Below are 18,878 nucleotides of genomic sequence, written 5' to 3'. Positions count from 1 at the left end.
ACTATCTCTTGTTCCGGAAAATTATAGTTTTCCCTGGATCAAGATTATCACTCTCTTACAGCTCCTAGGCTGAGCTGGGTAAACAGCCCTGACTCTTGATTAGAGACACCTGTCCCATTTTCCCAGGACTGTTCCAATTTCACTGTAAAAGGAAGAAAAAAAAATTCTACTCCCTGAAAGGGAAACTTCATCCAGCACCTTCTGCCTGGTTCTCACAGCCTGGATGCAGGCTGAACCAGGCACTGGTCCCTCATCCTCTTCACCAGCCGCCAGGAGGTCAGAAGGTACCCTGGCAGCCCCATCCCTCCATACCCTGGTGCTGATTTGTCTTTCAGAGGCTTTTAGCTTAAGGCTCTCCCCGCTGAGGAAAGCAAATAGGGGATTACTTGGCTGTTAAAAACACAGACTGAATTGACAAACCCAAATTCCAAGATGGATTACTAAGGAACCTCTCTCAAAGTTGGGACACATCACCTAAATCCAAAGCATACAACATTCCCTTCAATACAAAATATATTTGGAGAACTATATCTTTTGTTTGGGTCAAAGGTTAGGTAGGAAAAGTAGGAACCAGGCATAACTGAGATCCCAGCTGGCATCCTCCCATGCCCCACCACAAGCATATTGTATTTTTTCTCCTTCCTTTCTCCCCACTCATTCTCCTTTTTATTCAGTTCTTTCTTCCCTATTTCCTCTTTGCTCCTTGCCTAAGGATCAGCCTCCAGAGCTCATGAAAACAATTTTGTCCCCAGAACTAAAGAAGTGCTGATGCTCTATCTCTTCTTCCTCCCTAGCAAAGAGAGGCAGTTTTGCAGGAGCAGTACAAGGGAAGAGAAAGCATGTGGCTCCGTGGCCATGACTTCACCCAGCAAGCAGTAAGGTCCATGAGGGCAAGGGACATGTTGACTTTTGTATTTCCACTGTATTTCCAGCACCAGCAGGGTGACTTATACGTAATAGCTGATCGATGAATGTGTGTGGAATGGATACAGAAATGAAATTGACTTAGGACAGCTATTTGGTATTTGTTGTACTGGTGGAAATGCTATGGTAGGAAGTTTTCTTTCTTTTCCAAAGTAATGATGTTCATTCAGCATTATCAAATTGTCCTCAGCTGGACTAAGTCCTGAAGAAAAGACTCGAATGTTTAATGGGGAGTTGAGAAGAATGGTCCTGTGGACCAAAGAAGGAAGTGAGAAGGCCAAAGACAGATTTAGTCTGACTTTATATGGTCATTTCTCTCTCACGAGACAGCATGTAAAATAAGAGATCTTGACCCTGGAAATTGCAATAGAAAACAAAACGCACCGTTCCCTGAGAATGGTTCAACCTTAGCCTGTAAAGTACCTAATTCTGTTTACTTCAGGGCCCTGGCTTGGACTCTTCTCCAGTAACTGACCATTTCCTTCAGCCTGGCGTGTTTTTCTAGGGGATCAGTTGATGGCTGCAAACACGTCCCTTCGTTCCACTCCAACTCCACTGTCAGTCAGTTATTATCATCAGCCAACAATTCCATCCCAGAAAGCTCTGGCAGGTATGCTGGATGACTAAAGGTTAGGTCCTATATCTTTCTATTTCTATTTCCTTAATGCCCTTAAAATTGTCATTAAAGGCCCCAAAGAAGGCGTGCTTTCAATAGCTCATCATGAAAGAGTTACTAATTCTATGCCCATCAAGCTCTTCACCAACCAGCCCTCCTGCCAAGGATCAGGTTTGTGTGGTCCAGGTTTAGAACTGGGCAGATGGTGTGGGGGAAATTAATACTATCTAAAGCAAACGTAGTGAATACATTTGAAAATTTCTAAATTATTCTGCCTTTAATACCTAAAGTGACAAGCTAGGAAAGCAAGCTGGGGTAATAGGAAGAACTAGAAATCTGAAAAACTAGACTCAAGTCCCAGGTTTGTCACCAAGTTTGCATATAGGACACTCTACCTACCTGAGCCTGTAAAACACAGATCGTAGGAGGAAGAATGGTATGTAAACTTGATGATTTTTAGAACTTACAAATCATTGTGGGGGGTTTTTTTATATGATGAGAAACTTTTCCAGAAAAGTTTAAGAATGCTTTGGTCCAAAAATATATTAATCAAAAATATTTTAAATGACCTCATATAGATACATCCTACATGACAAATTGTTTAAAATTCAGTAAGACATATTACAGGGAAAAACATTTCCTTATTAAAAGTTGGGCGTCATCTCCCCCATCAAATGGATTGTTTGAAACACTTTGATGTTCGAAGCCTCTTCATGCAAAGGCTACAAAATTTCAGGCATCTTAAATTGTGTGCTTAGTTCTTAGAAAGAGTTAAAATAGAGTTACTTGATCATATTCCCCACATACTGATGATTAACGTAAGTCACTGACAGTGTACATTACAAGAGGAAAGACATAGCTGAATGAGGAGTCACACAGAACTACCACCTTTGTAAACAGCAGGTGTGGGGGAGGCAAGGTTTGGAAGAGGCACTCAACATTGCTGTTTCAGATCTCTATTCAAAAGATGTAAAGACTAAAAGAACCTTCAGTCACAAACCTATGTCATAAAGAACCTGACCATGATCCAAGGAACATTCCAGCTAGCCTGGGAAAGTGTCTAAGGCCCATTCTCTAATAGCTCTTCATGGAAGAACTCATCTAATTCACATGATGAAAAGTCAAGATGGAACCAGCACAAAACCTTTCCAAAATTCCACCAATTAATAAAAAAGGTGTGAAGAAATAGGAAAAACAAATGGCAGTGGAGAATCAACACAAGAAAAAAATTTGCTACAGAATAGGTAAAATTCATGTTCAAATATATAATTAAAAAAAACAACTTGTATAAAGCAAGAACTTGCAAAGATGCATTTGCTCAGGAAACACAGGGCAAGACCACAGAAGGTATTAAAACATGATCTGGAGGAGCTCAGGAAAGAAGCAGGAAACAGAACAACCACAGGTATAAAGACTACAGAGAAATGGCACAAGGAAATGAGCTGAAACCCTTTTAAGGGATACAGAGGACAAATCAAGAGTATACTTGGCCCTCATTTCCACGGATTCCGCATTCTCAGATTCAACCGACCTCCTACAGAAAATATTTGAAAAAAAATGCTATGCTGTTGCTGACGTGTACTACCTAGTTAGGCCTGTGATGGTGCGTCTGAACTAAACATGTACAGAGGATTTTTTTCTTGTCATTATTCCCTAAACAGTACTGTGTAACAACTATTTACATAGCATTTACACTCTATTAGGTATTATAAGTAATCTAGAGATGATTTAAAATACCCGGGAGGACTGTGTACGTACGACACCATTTTATATAGGGGACTTGAGCATCTGCGGATATTGGTATCCGCGGGAGGGCCTGGAACCAATCCCCTGTGTCCCCTGTGAATACCAAGGGACAACTGTAATGGGAAAATAAAATGGAACAAAGATTTGCTAGAAAAGTATATGAAACACAAAGGAAGTTTAATATACAGGTAACCCCGGTATAACGCGGCACTTCTATAATACGGTTTCGCTCTAAAACGGTTCAAGAAGGGGAAAACCCTTGTACAACACGGCATCCTAGAACACGGTTTCACTCTAACACGGTTTGAGAATTAGAGAAATCCCCAAACAACACAGAGCGTAGTAAGAGCTTTTAAGAGCAAAAGATATCTCATTTTAAATTAGGGAAATCCCCGAATAACACAAACGTAATAAAAGCTTTTAAGAGCAAAAGATACCTCATTTGAAATTTTTCATTTGTGCGTGGATGTCCTATCAGATTTGACTACAAAATTTTAAAATTTATTAGAATTTTAAATCCATTTTGTTCATGGAGTATTAACTTCAGAAGATGAAGACACCTTGTCAAAAAGAAAATGTCCTCATTTAATGGTGCTTAGTAGTGATGATGAAGAAAACATTATTTAATACATATTAACATGTTATACTTTTGGTGAAAATTGCTTTAATAAAGATATTTCTCTTAATTATAAAAATATAATAGTATGTTTTTTTAATTTTTGGAACCTAACCCCCTTTTTTGTACTAGTTCTTTGTTTCGTGTAACACGGATTCGCATAACACGGCATTTTTAAGGAACCTAACAACTGTGTTACACAGGGGTTACCTGTATTCATGAATGGTATCCCTTCTGAAGAGACTGAAATAATGGAACAAAAAATATTTGAAGATGTCACACAAGAAAACATTCCAGAAATGAAGACTTAAATCTACAGATTGAAGGGGCACATCATGTATCAGAAAATATATAGATGATCATGATCAAGACACATCCTAGTAAAAACTTGTCTGCAAAAAAACAGTCCTTGGATTTTCTCAAGAGAAAAAGAAAAATCAAGTCACATGTATAAGGACAAAAAAATAGATCAGGCTGTTACAGACTTCTATAGCCCTAGTCAATGATAGAAGATATGCTTACAAATTCCCTAAGGAAGTTAAATTTTCATATAAGAACTTTAAAATAATAGCTAACACTTACTGAGTTCGTATTATGCATCAGACCTTGTTCTAAGTGCTTTACCATATTTATTTATTAATCCTCACATCAATTCTATGAAGTAGGTAATATTATTATTCCCATTGTATAGAGGAGGAGACCAAGATTTGGAAAGGGTAAGTCCAACACTCCTTGTCACACAGCATGAGTGAATAGAGCCAAGCAGCCTTACTCCAGAGCCCTGCTGGTACCTACTGCACTGTCATCCTTTGTCAGAGTGCTACCCAAATAAAGGCGACCGATGAACACTGAGAAGCTGTTACTAGAAGGGGGAGGAATGGACCTGGAGCTGGCAAACTCGATAGACGTCCACCATAATGTATAAATCATCTTTTTAATAAAGGAAAAGAGGAGAACTGATCGTTGTTCAAAACCAAAATAGGAGAATCAAATGACTGCCAAATTCACAAATGTATCTTCCTGGAGTTTTTGTTTGTTTGTTTGAGTTTTATGTTTTCAAACTTCAAGTAAACATACCCCCCTTGGATCTTTACCTAGTGGACGTTAACCTTTATCTTTCTACCTGAGACCTGAAACAGGATTGGGACCTTTCCTGCCATTCTCCCAGACCAAGATTTTCTGCTTCCACAACTGACATTGAAACACAGTCTTGTCAGTTCATGTTAGAATGAAGAATCTATTCTTAACTCAAGGAAGCACATTTGGCAGCATGCACAGGTGCATTTATAAAATTAAAGACGCTAAACACAGTCAATATGCTGCCTGTCCTGTGCAGAACTAGACCTATGTAAAACTGGGGCCTCCCCTGATTTTGTACCCAAGAGAGGATCTACAACAAGTATTGAAATTAAATCTCATCAACTTATATTTAAACTTAGCGGTACATTCGAAACGACTGAGGGAGGTATATTTGATGATGTACATAAAGGCATTTATAAAAAGTGAGGGCATTGAATCAACAAATATGCTGTTTCATATAAGCAGAGGCAGGCCTAAGCAATAAACCACAATGGCCTCAAAAAAAAAAAATTGTCCATGAAGGTTTAATTTTCTCCAAATCCTCTTATCTTTAAAAAAAAGAAAGAAAGAAAAAAGAAAAAAAAATTTCCTGTAAAGCTGGGTAATTATCAGAAGATGGGAGCCTGATTGTAAGATGTTCTTTCTTCCTTCTTAGCTAATTGAACCACAAACATTTTTTAACTATAACAGCTACTTAAATAATGTTGAAGCAAGGAGAGAAATCAGTCTTAAGAAATGTCTTCCAATATTTGGTAAGTTAGCATTTCTAGTACATGTGAGGATAAGGGGACAATGAATTATAACACTAGTGGGCTGACCTTAATTATACCCATCAACCATCCTGAGTGACTTCATTACACTGTTAAGCTTTTATTTTGATACAGACACTTAGGATGGAAGAATGAACGAAACACATTTTCTGCCCTCACTGTTCAAAGTGTGAGAGATGAAGACAGACATGTAAACAGATGGCAGGAATGAGATGTGATCAAGGCCGTGGTGGAGTTCTGCACAGAGGGTGAAAGGGAAGCACAGATTAGAGGGGGTCCAACTTCCTGGAGGTGTCAGAAGAGGCTTCACAGAAAAGAGGACTTTCCAGCTTGTTCTGGAAGGATCTGTAAGAATTTGCCAAGCAGAGAAGGAAGGGTGCAGGTTTCAAGCAGAAGGAAAAGCACAGGTCAAGGCACAAAAATTAAAGAAAGGTGCATCCATTGAATAGTCCAGTGACAGTCCCCAAATTTCAGGGGCTTGTAATAACAAAGGTTTGCTTCCTGCTGGCAGAGCAGCCGCCATTTTGAGCTTCACTGGTCGTTCTGGCCGAGGGAAATGAAGCCAGGTCTTGTGCCAGGAGTTAATTGCTCTGTCCTGGAACTGACACACATCACTTCCACTGGTAACTTATTGGCCAGAGCGAGTTACAGCCTCAGCCAACCACAAGGGGGCCAGGAAGTGCAATGGTATCATGTGCCTAGAAGGAAGAAAGCCAGAACTATCTGGCCAAGAGCACCGGTGACCACCCACCCGGAGGTACCACAGAGGGTGATGTGTTCAGAAAGTGGTGTTGTGCATGTGGGTGGGAGTGCAGTGAGCAGAGAGGGGAACACAGATGAGGCTGGAGGAAGCTGGAAGGATCTGTTTGTGAAAGGCCTCAATGTCCTTCCTTTGAGCCCCAAAATAAAACATTTAAGTGCTTCAACAAGTGTGACAATAAGGGTTAAAGACACAGCAACCCACCCCTGCCACCCCGAACCCACCCCCCAGAATGTCCGAAATGGCTCTGTCACCCATAGAAAGTGTATGGGCTCCGGGTTGCTTTTCTAATCCTGGTCAAGCATGGCCTCAAGAGAATACTGTACACCTGTGAAGGAATTCAGACCAGGAGCTCCAGAGAAAATTGCGGTATCACTTTAGACATTCCTTCTTTTGATGGTTAGTAATAGGTTTCAATTTCTAGTCATAAGGAGGTCTGGGGTGAAGCCCTAGGAATGTGCCAAAGACAGATGAGTTACCCAGGATTCCGAAATGCGTCTCAAGATGGGCAGGGGCAGCTCCTTGAATGTTAACTCCAGTCCAGTAGAGCGGTGGCCCTGGAATCACATTATTGGTGAGCAGGTGGGTACACCACGCAAAAGTGACTTTGCAAACAGCCTGGTGCAGGAAACAGCCAACAAGTAATTGGGTTTGTCAGGAGGTCTAGTGAGAGCTGTTTGCCTGTTCAGGCTTCTGCCTTAGGGCAACAGCGAAACAATAAGTGGGTGCAATAGAGGGGTCTTTTTAAAACACAGCTTGGTGAAAGGCATCTCTCCGTGTCCTCGTACTGGTGCACTGAATACAGTAGAAACAAGACAAGGTGTTGTGCAAAGTGCAAGAACCCAGCTCTTGTCTGATGTCTCACACACTCCCTTGACTTCAGGCATTTTCCAGTCTTTTCTTCAAATGAGAATAACATATTGGGATGGGTAACATCGGCAAAGCACTATGGACTTCTCAGCAGAAAAGCAGTCAGTAGACGTAAGGTATTAATAGTATGCATCATTTTTTTAACAGCTGCCACCTCTGGCTCTTTGTTTTTTGGGGGTTTTTATGTTTTTTTGTTTTGTTTTTTGGGTTTTTTGCCTGGATTATAAAATGAAAGGTTTAAAAAGGAAAAATATCCTACCAAAAACACATCCACCCACAAGACTTCCTCTAGATCAGGGGTGTCCAAACTTTTTTCAACGTTTTTTACCAAGGGCCATACGCGGTAAAATACACAAACAGCCGGGCCACTCACTCGAGGTGAAGTCCGTATTGCCTCACCTGGTTTATTTAAGTAAACTAAATATATTTTTGGAATTTGCTGCGGGCCAATTAACAATGGATTGCGGGCCACAGTTGGCCCGCGGGCCACAGTTTGGACACCCTTGCTCTAGATTGTCACATTTTATATGAGATGTAAGTAATCTTGGACTGTCACAAGATTCTTGTTTCCGGTAGGGGGTTTCTGCCTAAAGCAAACCTATCAATTAGCCAGATCCCACTAACATGTGACCCCCCTAAGAGTATCTTGGCACTGTGAGCATTAACTCTTCCAAACCTACACTTTACAAATCTGTAACCAGAAACATACAGCAGTGTTTATATTTAAACCATAGCCCTACAAGGAGAAACCGATGTTTTCATAAAAGCAAATACCCTGTAGCTTAATTTTTCAAAAGGATGTGCTCCTTCAAGTGGACAAGGTATCCCTGGAGGCTGCCATAGTTTTTCTGTTTCTCCAAGTGTTTCTGAAAATAGAGGAAAGGTGAGGGGAAAATACCCACACAGAAGTTACCAGGCCAAAAAAAAAAAAAAAGAAAAAATCAGGTTAAGTGCATTCCTGGCCCAACTGCTTTTTCCAGGGTTCACAAATGGAAGCATCTGTGGAGTTTGCACCCCAGATGGACAGAAACCAGTCTGTGGGATTATTGGGGTGTTGACTACCCGCGTGACAAAATGTACACCCTCTACATAATGCAACCACTGGCCTTAAGCTGACACATGAGGAAAGATGTTTAAACAATGAGCCCCTAGAAGAGCTATTCTCCCTCCCCAGGAACACTCCTTCCAGCTTCCAAATCTCAGACAGCTCCACAGCCCCCCTCAAGGTTAACAAGGCCGTTTCCCGCTGAACCAGCCAGAATCAACACTGGAAGTGGGTTTATTTTTACCCCAGGCTTTGTCATTTATTATTACTGAAAAACTGAGAGACAGCTTTTGGCTGACTACCCCGTGGAACATTCAAGATCTTCAAGCAGAGTGATTTGGCCCTCCGTCTGCCACATTTGTCTTTCTTGGAGTGGCCTTTTCCTCCTCCCTGCCAACGTCCCTCATTAGCAGGGATATCTGTATTCAAAATGAAATGCTTGGTCAAGTGCCTAAGGATCCTGTGATGACATCATAATGCAGTCCTGGTGACATCAGAGCTTCTTTCATGGAAACAAATCATTGGTACCTCGGATGACATGGTACATTTACCATAGGGGCAGGGAGAACACATTTCAACACCTCTTGCAGATTTCTTCTGCACACAGACTTAACAGCAAAACCTGGCTTTACTGAAGGGCTTTCTCTCTGGACTCAGTTATATTCCATTTCCAGAGGGTCTTTTCCCTGGTCTGCAAGATGGAAGTTCTGGTACCTTCTGATGATTTAATGCCTTCCCAAACCACGAGACCCAGCTGTGTGATGCATTTGTGACTCCCCCTTATCTTCTACGTTACATCCAAACTATTCATTCAGGTCCTCTGTGCGTGGAACTGGGCACACATCTCCTTTCTCATCTTTGTTTTTAGGCAAGCAGACCTGATTGCAGCCTCTCAGAGGCTACAGGAATGACACAGAAACTGGTCACCACGTCCCCAACACAGTGCTAGCCCAACCCCATCCCTTCACTGTTTCCATATTTCATTTCAAGCTCCCTCTCTTCCCTATTGATTTCTCCCAAGCACCAAAATACTGCCTCTCTTCTCAAACCCGACACACACTTCCTTCTGGATGGCTTGGACAGATGAGGAAACTGAGGCCTCAGAACTTGCACAAGGGCATATGTCTACACAGAGGAGAATGGAGCCCACAGTACACTTTAGCCAGAAGCAAAACCCACTAGGCAATACTACCTCTGAGCAAATAATTAATAGAAAGGAGGACTTTGGATGCAAAGCCAAGGGTGCCTATCGTGACCTTTACATTTCACGTGACAACACTCATCCTAAACTCCTGACAGCAATACCTATGTTTCTTGCATAAAAACAATTGTTTATAAATAAGTACTAAAGCCCAATTCAGAAACAAAATGCCCGAGGAAAAGTTTAAGGCCTGTATGGACCCCTGCCTGGTCCTGAGAATGGCACTGGGACCAGAGTCCCGCCGAGGAGTTTCTGTTCTGCCACCGAGTATGGAGAAGCAGGGACAGCTATTCCCTGGGAACAGTCACGATGGGAAGCCTGTTCCCTTTAGCTGTCTGTCTTTTGTTGAGAAAGTACAGTTTCCACAACTCTCCCCTGTGCGCTGACCCCTCACACACTTACCGAGGACGCTTCTGCTTATGTCACTCCCCTTAGAGGTTTAAATCACCAGGCAATTAAAACCCTGGAAGCTGGGTGTGTGGCTCTGATGAATGAATCAAGGCAGACTTCCGGATGCCCCGTTAAAACTACGAAATTCGGCACTGTTCTAGAGTCCCCGAGGTGGGTCTGACATGTCCCCTGCATGGCCAAGCACAAAGCTCCAATTGCTACTTCATTACCATACCGACATATATGACACCAAGTAAACAACCACTGTGTAAGAATTCTATCCCCAAGCCTCCTCCGGATCCCCGGCCGGAGGTCAGTGGGGTTTCTTTCCCCTGGTGCTTGGCTGACTCAGATCTCCTCTCTCCATGGCTGCCTTGAGGAGGCCAGGGTTCCAGGTTTTTAGGTTTCAAAATAAATCGGTAGAAATCTGAAGTGATGCCAACACCACCCTCCTGCCCGCAGGCAGCTGGGTCCCAGTGGGAGGTCTCTTAGCAACCAGGCTCAAATCAAATATTTGGGCGTCTGGACACATTCTGATTGGAATGAGCTCATGAACAAAAACTTCGCTCTTTCCTGCAAACCAGCTCCCGAGGTTTATGAAGAGATGCTGAACCCCTCAGCTGCCCCCCTGTGCTGCATGAATCTGTGACTCATGCAGAACGTTAGATGAGAGCAACCCAGACTGGCAGGCCAGAGATATTTCTGGCTTGACATGTGTCCTCGGACAAGACACTGGAACTTTCTTGTTGCTGTGCCCACAGAAAGCCCAAAGTTTTAATTTGACCCTTGCAGGCATCTTTTCCACCAGAAATCAGGATAGTCACAGATGCTCAGGGGGCAGGAGCTCAAGTGCAATTCAGAAGTGACCCAGGAGGAAGAAGGTCTTCAGGGCACTCATTTCCTCCATCTGCCATCGCCTTCTCCCCGCACCACAACCTTCCGTGCAAATGACAAATGGAAAGTAGGAGGGGAAGGGGGCAGAGGGGTGCTAGCCAAGAGAATTTCACATCTTTTGCTTTCTGACCCTGCTTCCCAGGTTTATGCTTTCCCGGTACACTCAGGAAAGACTAAATGCATCAAATCTGGCTTCGGATGCTAATTCAAATTGATGTCCTCGTGGACAGGGGAGGCTTCAGCTCCACGTCTAGATCTATAAAATGGAGCTTTTAAATCCTAGTCTGCTCTCCTGAGAGATGGCTTGGTCAGGGCTGCTCTCCCTCAGCCAGCATGCCCACCCCTCCTACCCTTGGATGCCCGTCCTAATTATTCATCGTACCCCCCGTCGGCCATTCAAGTGACTTATTTCTATGCTCACAGACATTTAACCTCTTCACTGAGCGCCAAAAGGAAGATGTCACGTCTTATAGCTCTTGTCACCTTCCAAGTCACTTAACCCACAGCCCTGGGGACAAGCAATACCAGGTCCGAAAGGAACGCTTATTGGATTTAAGGAACACCCAAACCTCATGGGCCGGAGGAGGCTCAAGCAAGACAGCTAGAAGAGCTCTCATCAGTAGGGAAGGTCTTCTCACGGGAGTGAGAGGTCAGAGGGCGGTGAGCAAAGAGCTTGGGCTCTGGAATTGGCACCCCGGTTTGCCTCAGCCACTCCAGCTGTCCAGCCTGGAGCAAGTTGCCTGACCTGTCTCAGTCTCCACTTCCTTACCTGGAACATGGAATACAGTAGTGTTTATTTTGCTGGATTGTTCTAAGAAAATTAAAAGTAACCGTAAAGCATCTAACACAAAGGTCGTCCATAAACGGTAGGTCTTATGGTTGCCATGACTTTTTCACCCAATCATTTGATCATTCAGTAAAAGCATACTAGGGCTACTCAGTAGTTCTGAATACAAAATTATTTTAATTGTCTCTCTAAAAAGCTGCAGAAGAATATGAAATGAGGTCATCAAGCACCCCAGCTTCTATGGCTTAAGGTAAACCACATTACCATCTTTGAATCACCCCTTGGTTTGAAAAAAAAAAAAAAAGGATCAGTGGCAACAATGACTGATAGAGCATTTATTAAAATAATTTTTACCCAAGGAAATATGAAAGTTAATGATTAGGATTCAACATGACCCTGAATCCCACATCACACAACCTCCTTTCTTGATCTGCTTTGGAAGTAGCCTGAGTTTTACTCTGGGAGACTCAGGGATCCATTTTGTTTGTTTTATTTATACTATAGAAGATGCTAGACTTCAAGGACTAATAGACCTGCTCCTTCTGAAACGAGACTGAACAAGGCTTCACAATAGATACATTTTATCCTTTCCACTGTCATCAGCAAACAAAGAAGCCAGCATTATCTATAATAGCTGCAAATTGGAACCAACCCAAGTATCCAACAAGTCTGGACCTTGTTTTCACAAAGCAATGAAATACAATACTTTCACTTAAGGTGAAGATTCTGGTCAAAATAATATCAAGTGAGAAATTAAAACAAAATAACAATGATTGTATTGATCTAACAGCCAGGTTATAACATAATAAAAGGGAATAGGATCTTCTAAATAGTAGAAGCTATCATGAAGATTTGAGCTTGATCCCCAAAAGTACGCTTTTCCAATGTTTTTATTTGAAAACATATGCATTTAGATTAAGTGCTTGGTTTTCTTTACAAAGTAATCGTTTCTCCTAGTCAATGTTTACTGTCTGCCATGCACCAGGCATTGTTGAGGAAATAACAGTGAAAAATAAATAAATTTGCCATCCTCATGGAACTTATGTTCTAGTGTGGGAAAGAGGTATTAAACAAAAATGTTATTGTATCACTTTACAAAAAACTCTCATGTTTAAATTTGACAGCCATGCTGTCAAGTAGCTAGGGTTTAATGAACACATCTGGTAGACGAGGGAATGAACTTGGCCAACATCAGCTAGCTAGTAAGTGACAGACCCAGGATTTGAACCTAGGGCAATGGAAGACTAAGTAATTCAGATCAACCCTCCTACCAAAGACAACTTAAAAAACTGGATTAAATATTTTTTAAATTTTCTTGAAACCCTCAAAGCAATAATAAGGTAGTGAAGAAACACCAGCCAACATCTAGGAGAAGACAAACCCTGGAGAGGTTAGCCAACCCATAAAGGTTTTATCCAAAGGACTTTGTCAATCTGGAAAACAAACAACTTTGAAAATATGTTTTGATAGTCTCACAAGACTAAAGCTCAGAGCCTGCCAAAATGAGGGATTCAGATAAATCAGTCACCTTTTTAAGCTGGGTTCCCCAGGGTAGGGGAGAAGGGAAATATGCATCCCCCAGGCTTATAGACAGGTTCACATCATCACTGAGTCCAGGGAATCTCACACTTTGCACTTGGATTGAGGTGGCTTTAGATGAGAAGTACCCTCAACGCCTGGCAGACACAAGTGAAAAGCCTCTTAAAAGAAGATTCTACCATTATTCATATACACATACATGTAGACATATATACATGTCATGAGTCGTTTAATGATGAGATGTGTTCTGAGAAATGCATCCTTAGGCGATTTCATTGTTATGTGAACATCACCAAGTGTACTTACACAAACCTAGATGGTCTAGCCTACTGCACACCTAGGCCGTATGGTATAGTCTATTGCTCCCAGGCTACAAGTCTGTGTAGCACGCTAGTATACAAAGCAACACAAGATTAAATCAAGCACAAGAGAAAATGATACAATCAAGGCACGCAGTAAACATGAGCTTTATGAGGCTGCGGCCAACATAACATGGCATACTCTTCTACAGCAAAATTTTTTTATAGAGTATACTCTGAAATAACAATAAAAAGTATAGTATATAAACCAGTGATATAGTCAATTAATATCATCAGCAAGTATTATGTACTGTATGTAATTGTATGTGCTACACTTTTATATGACTGGCAGTAGGTTTGTTTACACCAGTGTACCACAAACACGTGAGTAATGCATTACGCTATGAGACCATGATGGCTGCTACATCAGTAGGCGATAGGAATTTTTCAGCTCCATTATAATCTTATGGGACCACTGTCATGTATTCATGGTCTCTTGTTGACCAAAATGTTGTTACGCAGTGCATGACTCCGTGCATATGTGTATGTTTATATATATTAATGATTAATGTGTGTGTGTATATTTTTTAATGTCTAATCCCTACTAAGAGAATTGAAGCACCCCAGAAAACAGGACCTTATGAGCAAGAATAGCAGAAAGAGCAGAGAGTGGAAACAGGCCCACAAAGACTTTAGAAATGGGAATTCTTAGGTGCAGACTACAAAACAACTCTGCTTACTACATTCAGAAAAATACTACATTTGGAAATTTGATAGGGAACTGGAAACTACAGAAAATGATGTAAATGATTTTTAAAAGAGCCAAATGGAAATTCTCAAACTGGGAAATACAATCATTGAAGTTAAAAAAATAAAAACAAACAAACCAAAAAAACCCAGTGACTAGGTTAACAACAGAGTATCACAACTGAAGTGAGAATTAGTGAACTGGAAGACAGATCAGGAAAAAACTACCCAGAATTCAGCTTGAAAACAAAAAAAAAGAATAGAAAATAGAGAATACATTGAAAAGGTCTAACACACATTTCAATTGGTATCCAGAGAGGAAAGAAATATTGAAGGAAAGGCAATATCTGATGAAATAATAGCCAAGAATATTCTAGAACTGATGGCTGACATCAGCTCACAATTTCAAGAGTTCAACAAATTCCAAGCAACATGAACTTTTTTAAAAATCCACACTTAGATACAATGTAAAGAAACTAGGAACACCAAAAACAAAGTGAAACCTTGAGCTTAGCTCATATGAGGCTGAGTTTGGCTCTCCTCCCACTTCATCGAGGGCTGAGCACTGCCTCATTATTTTGCCACTTGCCTCGCTCTCCCTGGGTGAGTGACAACATACATCAAGTTTTAAGTGGCCCTCTTTTTACATAAGCAGAAACACTGGTTTTGAGAACATTTCTAAATGCTACAACTAGTTAGTAGTAATCAGAAGAATGAAACACACTATTTAAACTAGCTGACCAAGAAGAGTGAGTTTTAGCTCATAGAAGAGCAAACGAGTCAACAAGGGTCAAAGGGAAACAAGATTAGGAAAATATAAATGACAACGGAAAGTCATAAATTAATTTGTGAGTGAGCGAATTCATAGACAAAGTGAGGAAACTCGACCAAGTACATATCAGGAATATTGAGCAGCAGGAAGGTTTCGTACAGACAGACTGTCTAACTCACTAGGGAAAAGAAAAAGTCTTCCTCACATTTAATCTTCTCTCATCACACATTATCTACTGCAATTTCTAAAAATATAAAGGCTTTTTAATTGAGGGTAGGAATGGACTTATATATAATTGCAGTGTACTGAGTCCTCTCAGGAAGTACAGCCTTGTGCTTGGTACTAAGCGCCAGCCCTGTGGGGCACGGAAAAGATGACCCCGACCCTGAAATAGTCACAGCGCTGTGGCACATCTCTCCTTTCTTCTCCAAAACAGCCTTCCTGGGGTCCCTGGCACTTGTCCCCAGCCAACTATAGAAACCCTACCATCCTGCCCCGGGAAGGGCGAGATATAATTGAAGGGGCACTAGGCCAGAAGTCAGGAGACGAGGTGTAGACGAGATGGCCCGTGCATTGTGGCAGGTCAGTCCCTCCCGCGGGCCCAGTGCCTCAGGGTCAAAATAAAGAGCTTAGAAGAGAGTACACTGTGGGGAGGTGCGGGGAGGAGGGGGGTGGCGGTGAGTGGGGGGGCGTGTTCTGTCAAATCTCTAGGCAGCAGTGAGGTGTACAATTCAAAAGAGCCCTGGAAATTCTGACAGGTCCTTTTCCAGAAGCAGCCTGTGCACAAGAGCATGGTTCCCTAATGTCCCCAGGAGAAGGAACTGTTCTGCGATGTCCCTTACACCCTCTGTATGCCCCTCTCCCCCACTTCTGTTTCTGCCTCTGTCAGAACTGGAGAAGCGAAGTTTGGGCAACAGGACCCCCTGGCTCTGGATCCATGCTTGACAGCCCTCAAAGCCACTCTGTGGGAAAGCAGATCCCACAGCAAGCTAATTAGCAATCAAAATGCAGCCACTCAAAGCAGCTTCATCACCAATCTGAGCTGACAGCAGAGGGACGCCCCCAGGGCTGTCACTAGCCATCCCTCGTTCCCCTCAGCCTCTCTCTCTCTCTCTCTCTCTCTCCCCCTCTCCCCCCATGGCCTTATTGCCATGTTCTGCCTCAAATTCCAGCCTGTGGCCCCATCTGATGTCCCCTGTCACACCAGGAGCTTTTTATTAGCGCGCTTATGTTCTGCATGTGAAACGGTACCCAGAACTAATTCCCTTCATTTCGGGGCCCTCTATAGTCTTTCAAGAGTGTTCATACATGGAAAGCCTCAGTTATGAAATGGTGGGTTGCGTGGCCTCAGGAGGATTTGGGTGTTACAGACAAGTGACTTGCTGTCCCTTTAAGCAATCATATAAATCTTTCCTGAAATCATTAGCTGCAGCCCTACATGGGAGCACAAAATACCCACATTCAGGACTAATGTGTTTTGGGAGAGACCAGTAGCCACCCTCATTGTCCTCAGGTGCTCACAGGGTGGCTTTGCTGCTCCATCACTGGCCATGGGACACATGCTTCAGTTGCCTTTCCCAATTGTGAGGATGAATTGACACCAATTCATTCATCCACACCCTCGGTCTGCTCCCTCCCTGTGACCAGTGGCAGGCACTTCGACAATGTCTGGCTGTTGGCTGCAGCCATGGAAAAGAGCAAGGCTCACTGGTTTAGACCTGGCCAAACCTGTTTTTAATGGGCAGAGGACAAGGAAGGCAGGTGTACCTTCCGCAGAGACATCCTTAGCATTTGGCAATTCTGTAGTTCTTACAGGCTCAAATAACCAGAAATCATAGTCCGACCGCCTATGGGCTCAGTTGAACCTACAGATAAGACTTATTTTGGCCAGAAAGATTTGTTTTTGTTTTTGTTTTAAGTTGCCAACATTTAAATGTAGGCAATTTCATACAAACATCTGGACTCCTTGCAGCTCTTGAAAAATCAGAAGCGCTAGCAACACTTCTAATGAGCTGTCATCACTTGGAGCCGAGTAGTCCTACTTGTTGGGACAGGGCACCCCGAGCTCCAGAGTTCTACCAGATGCGAAGCCAGCTTTGCGGGACCTGAAGCTTACATAACTTGGGGGCAACCTCTCCAAGAAAAATAAATCAAAATTATAAATATAAAATTGTTAGGGTTCCTCCAAGGGCCTTGAGCTAGTGATGGGTCTTGAAGCTTCTACGTCATGAGCTGCCAGAGTCAATCCATCTCAGGTCCCACCTCTGGCCTCTGGCTTTATCCCAGCCCAGTGCCTGCATGCACTGCCCTCTCACTCAGCCCTTGGAGGCCGCTGAGTCTGTGACCTCTAGTCTAACCTTGCGGCCACCAGTTCCCTGCCACCATTTCTCCTCATTCCAGCCCTGATTTCCAGCATAAATACAGCTGGGCCTTGGCCCTAAAACTCCAGTGCCTAAAACGAAGGGTGACTTCATTTATTTAAAAGAGTAGTGAAAAGAAGTCTTTATGCTTTACAATCCCCTCTCCTTTGCAAGGTTAAAAGGAGAGGAGAGTCCAAGCATCTACCTGGATTTAATACAGAAAGTGATTCCTTAGCAGCACAGAGATCTATGAACAGCACATAAAGAAGGCAGGGAGGACACTAAATGTCTGCTAGGGCTACAGCGTAATTTCTATTCCATCTGGGATGCTCACTGAGGTTGCCCATCGTCTCCAAGTGACCTTTGGAGGGTGTTGGGTGGAGGAGACACATGCCAAAGAAAATATTTTCCAAATGGTGGTGGATGGTATTGCTACAATTAGATTAGGGATGATATCTCATAAGTCTGGTCAGCAGTACTCATTGAGCACCTACTGTGTGCTCACATTACCTCCCATACACCCAGTATTGTACCACACAGCACACAGTGGCTGCCCTGTGGGAACTTGCAGTCTAGTTGCAGAAACAGGTACCCCAGAGACAGTTAGATGGCAGGGAAATACCAAAAAGGCTTGTAGTAATTCATAGGCTGGACTAGGAAAATGTTTCCGGAAAAGAGGTGACCCCAGGTGTCCTGAATGTGCAGGGAGCAGCACTGAGGAAATTCCAGATGGGCAGGAGGGTTTGGGGGAGCAGGAGGCCTGAGTCTGGAGGTCCACGGGATGAACAGGGAGCAAAGAGAAATAACAATAAAAGTAGGTGGGGAACCTGAATTCTAGGTAATCTCTGGATTGTCTGACTCAGTGATAGAGGACAACACATATAACAAAAATGTGTGTAGGCAGTGCTTTTCAGCTTACTAAAAACAAACATTGTGACTTAGTCCCATTTAATTCTTACGAGGTCCGCCAATTAAGTTTGTGAACTTTTTTCAATGGTGTTGTTAACCTTTTTTGATATCAGAGGGATTCTTCATTATGAATTTGTACCAACTGGACAGTTAACCAAGTTGGCTATTTGGAAATGCTGAAAAAGCTGCATGAAAAAGTTAGATGACCTGAACCTTTCACCAACAATTCATAGCTCTTGCATCACTACAATGCACAGGCTCACACAGCACTGTCTGTGAGGGAGTTTTTAGCCAGGAAACAAATAACTGTATTGGAACACCCTCCCTACTCACCTGATCTGGCCCCCAATGACTTCTTTCTTTACCTGAAGATAAAGTAAATATTGAAAGGAAGACATTTTGATGACATTCAGGACATCGAGGGTAATACGATGACAGCTCTGATGGCCATTCCAGAAAAAGAGTTCCAAAATTGCTTTGAAGGGTGGACTAGGTGCTGGCTTCAGAGCATAGCTTCCCAAGGGGAGTACTTCAAAGGTGACTATAGTGATAT

The sequence above is a fragment of the Rhinolophus ferrumequinum genome (genome assembly GCF_004115265.2).
Source record: "Rhinolophus ferrumequinum isolate MPI-CBG mRhiFer1 chromosome 5 unlocalized genomic scaffold, mRhiFer1_v1.p scaffold_110_arrow_ctg1, whole genome shotgun sequence".
In the NCBI taxonomy this organism is placed as follows: domain Eukaryota; kingdom Metazoa; phylum Chordata; class Mammalia; order Chiroptera; family Rhinolophidae; genus Rhinolophus; species Rhinolophus ferrumequinum.
This window is presented reverse-complemented; position numbering follows the sequence as displayed.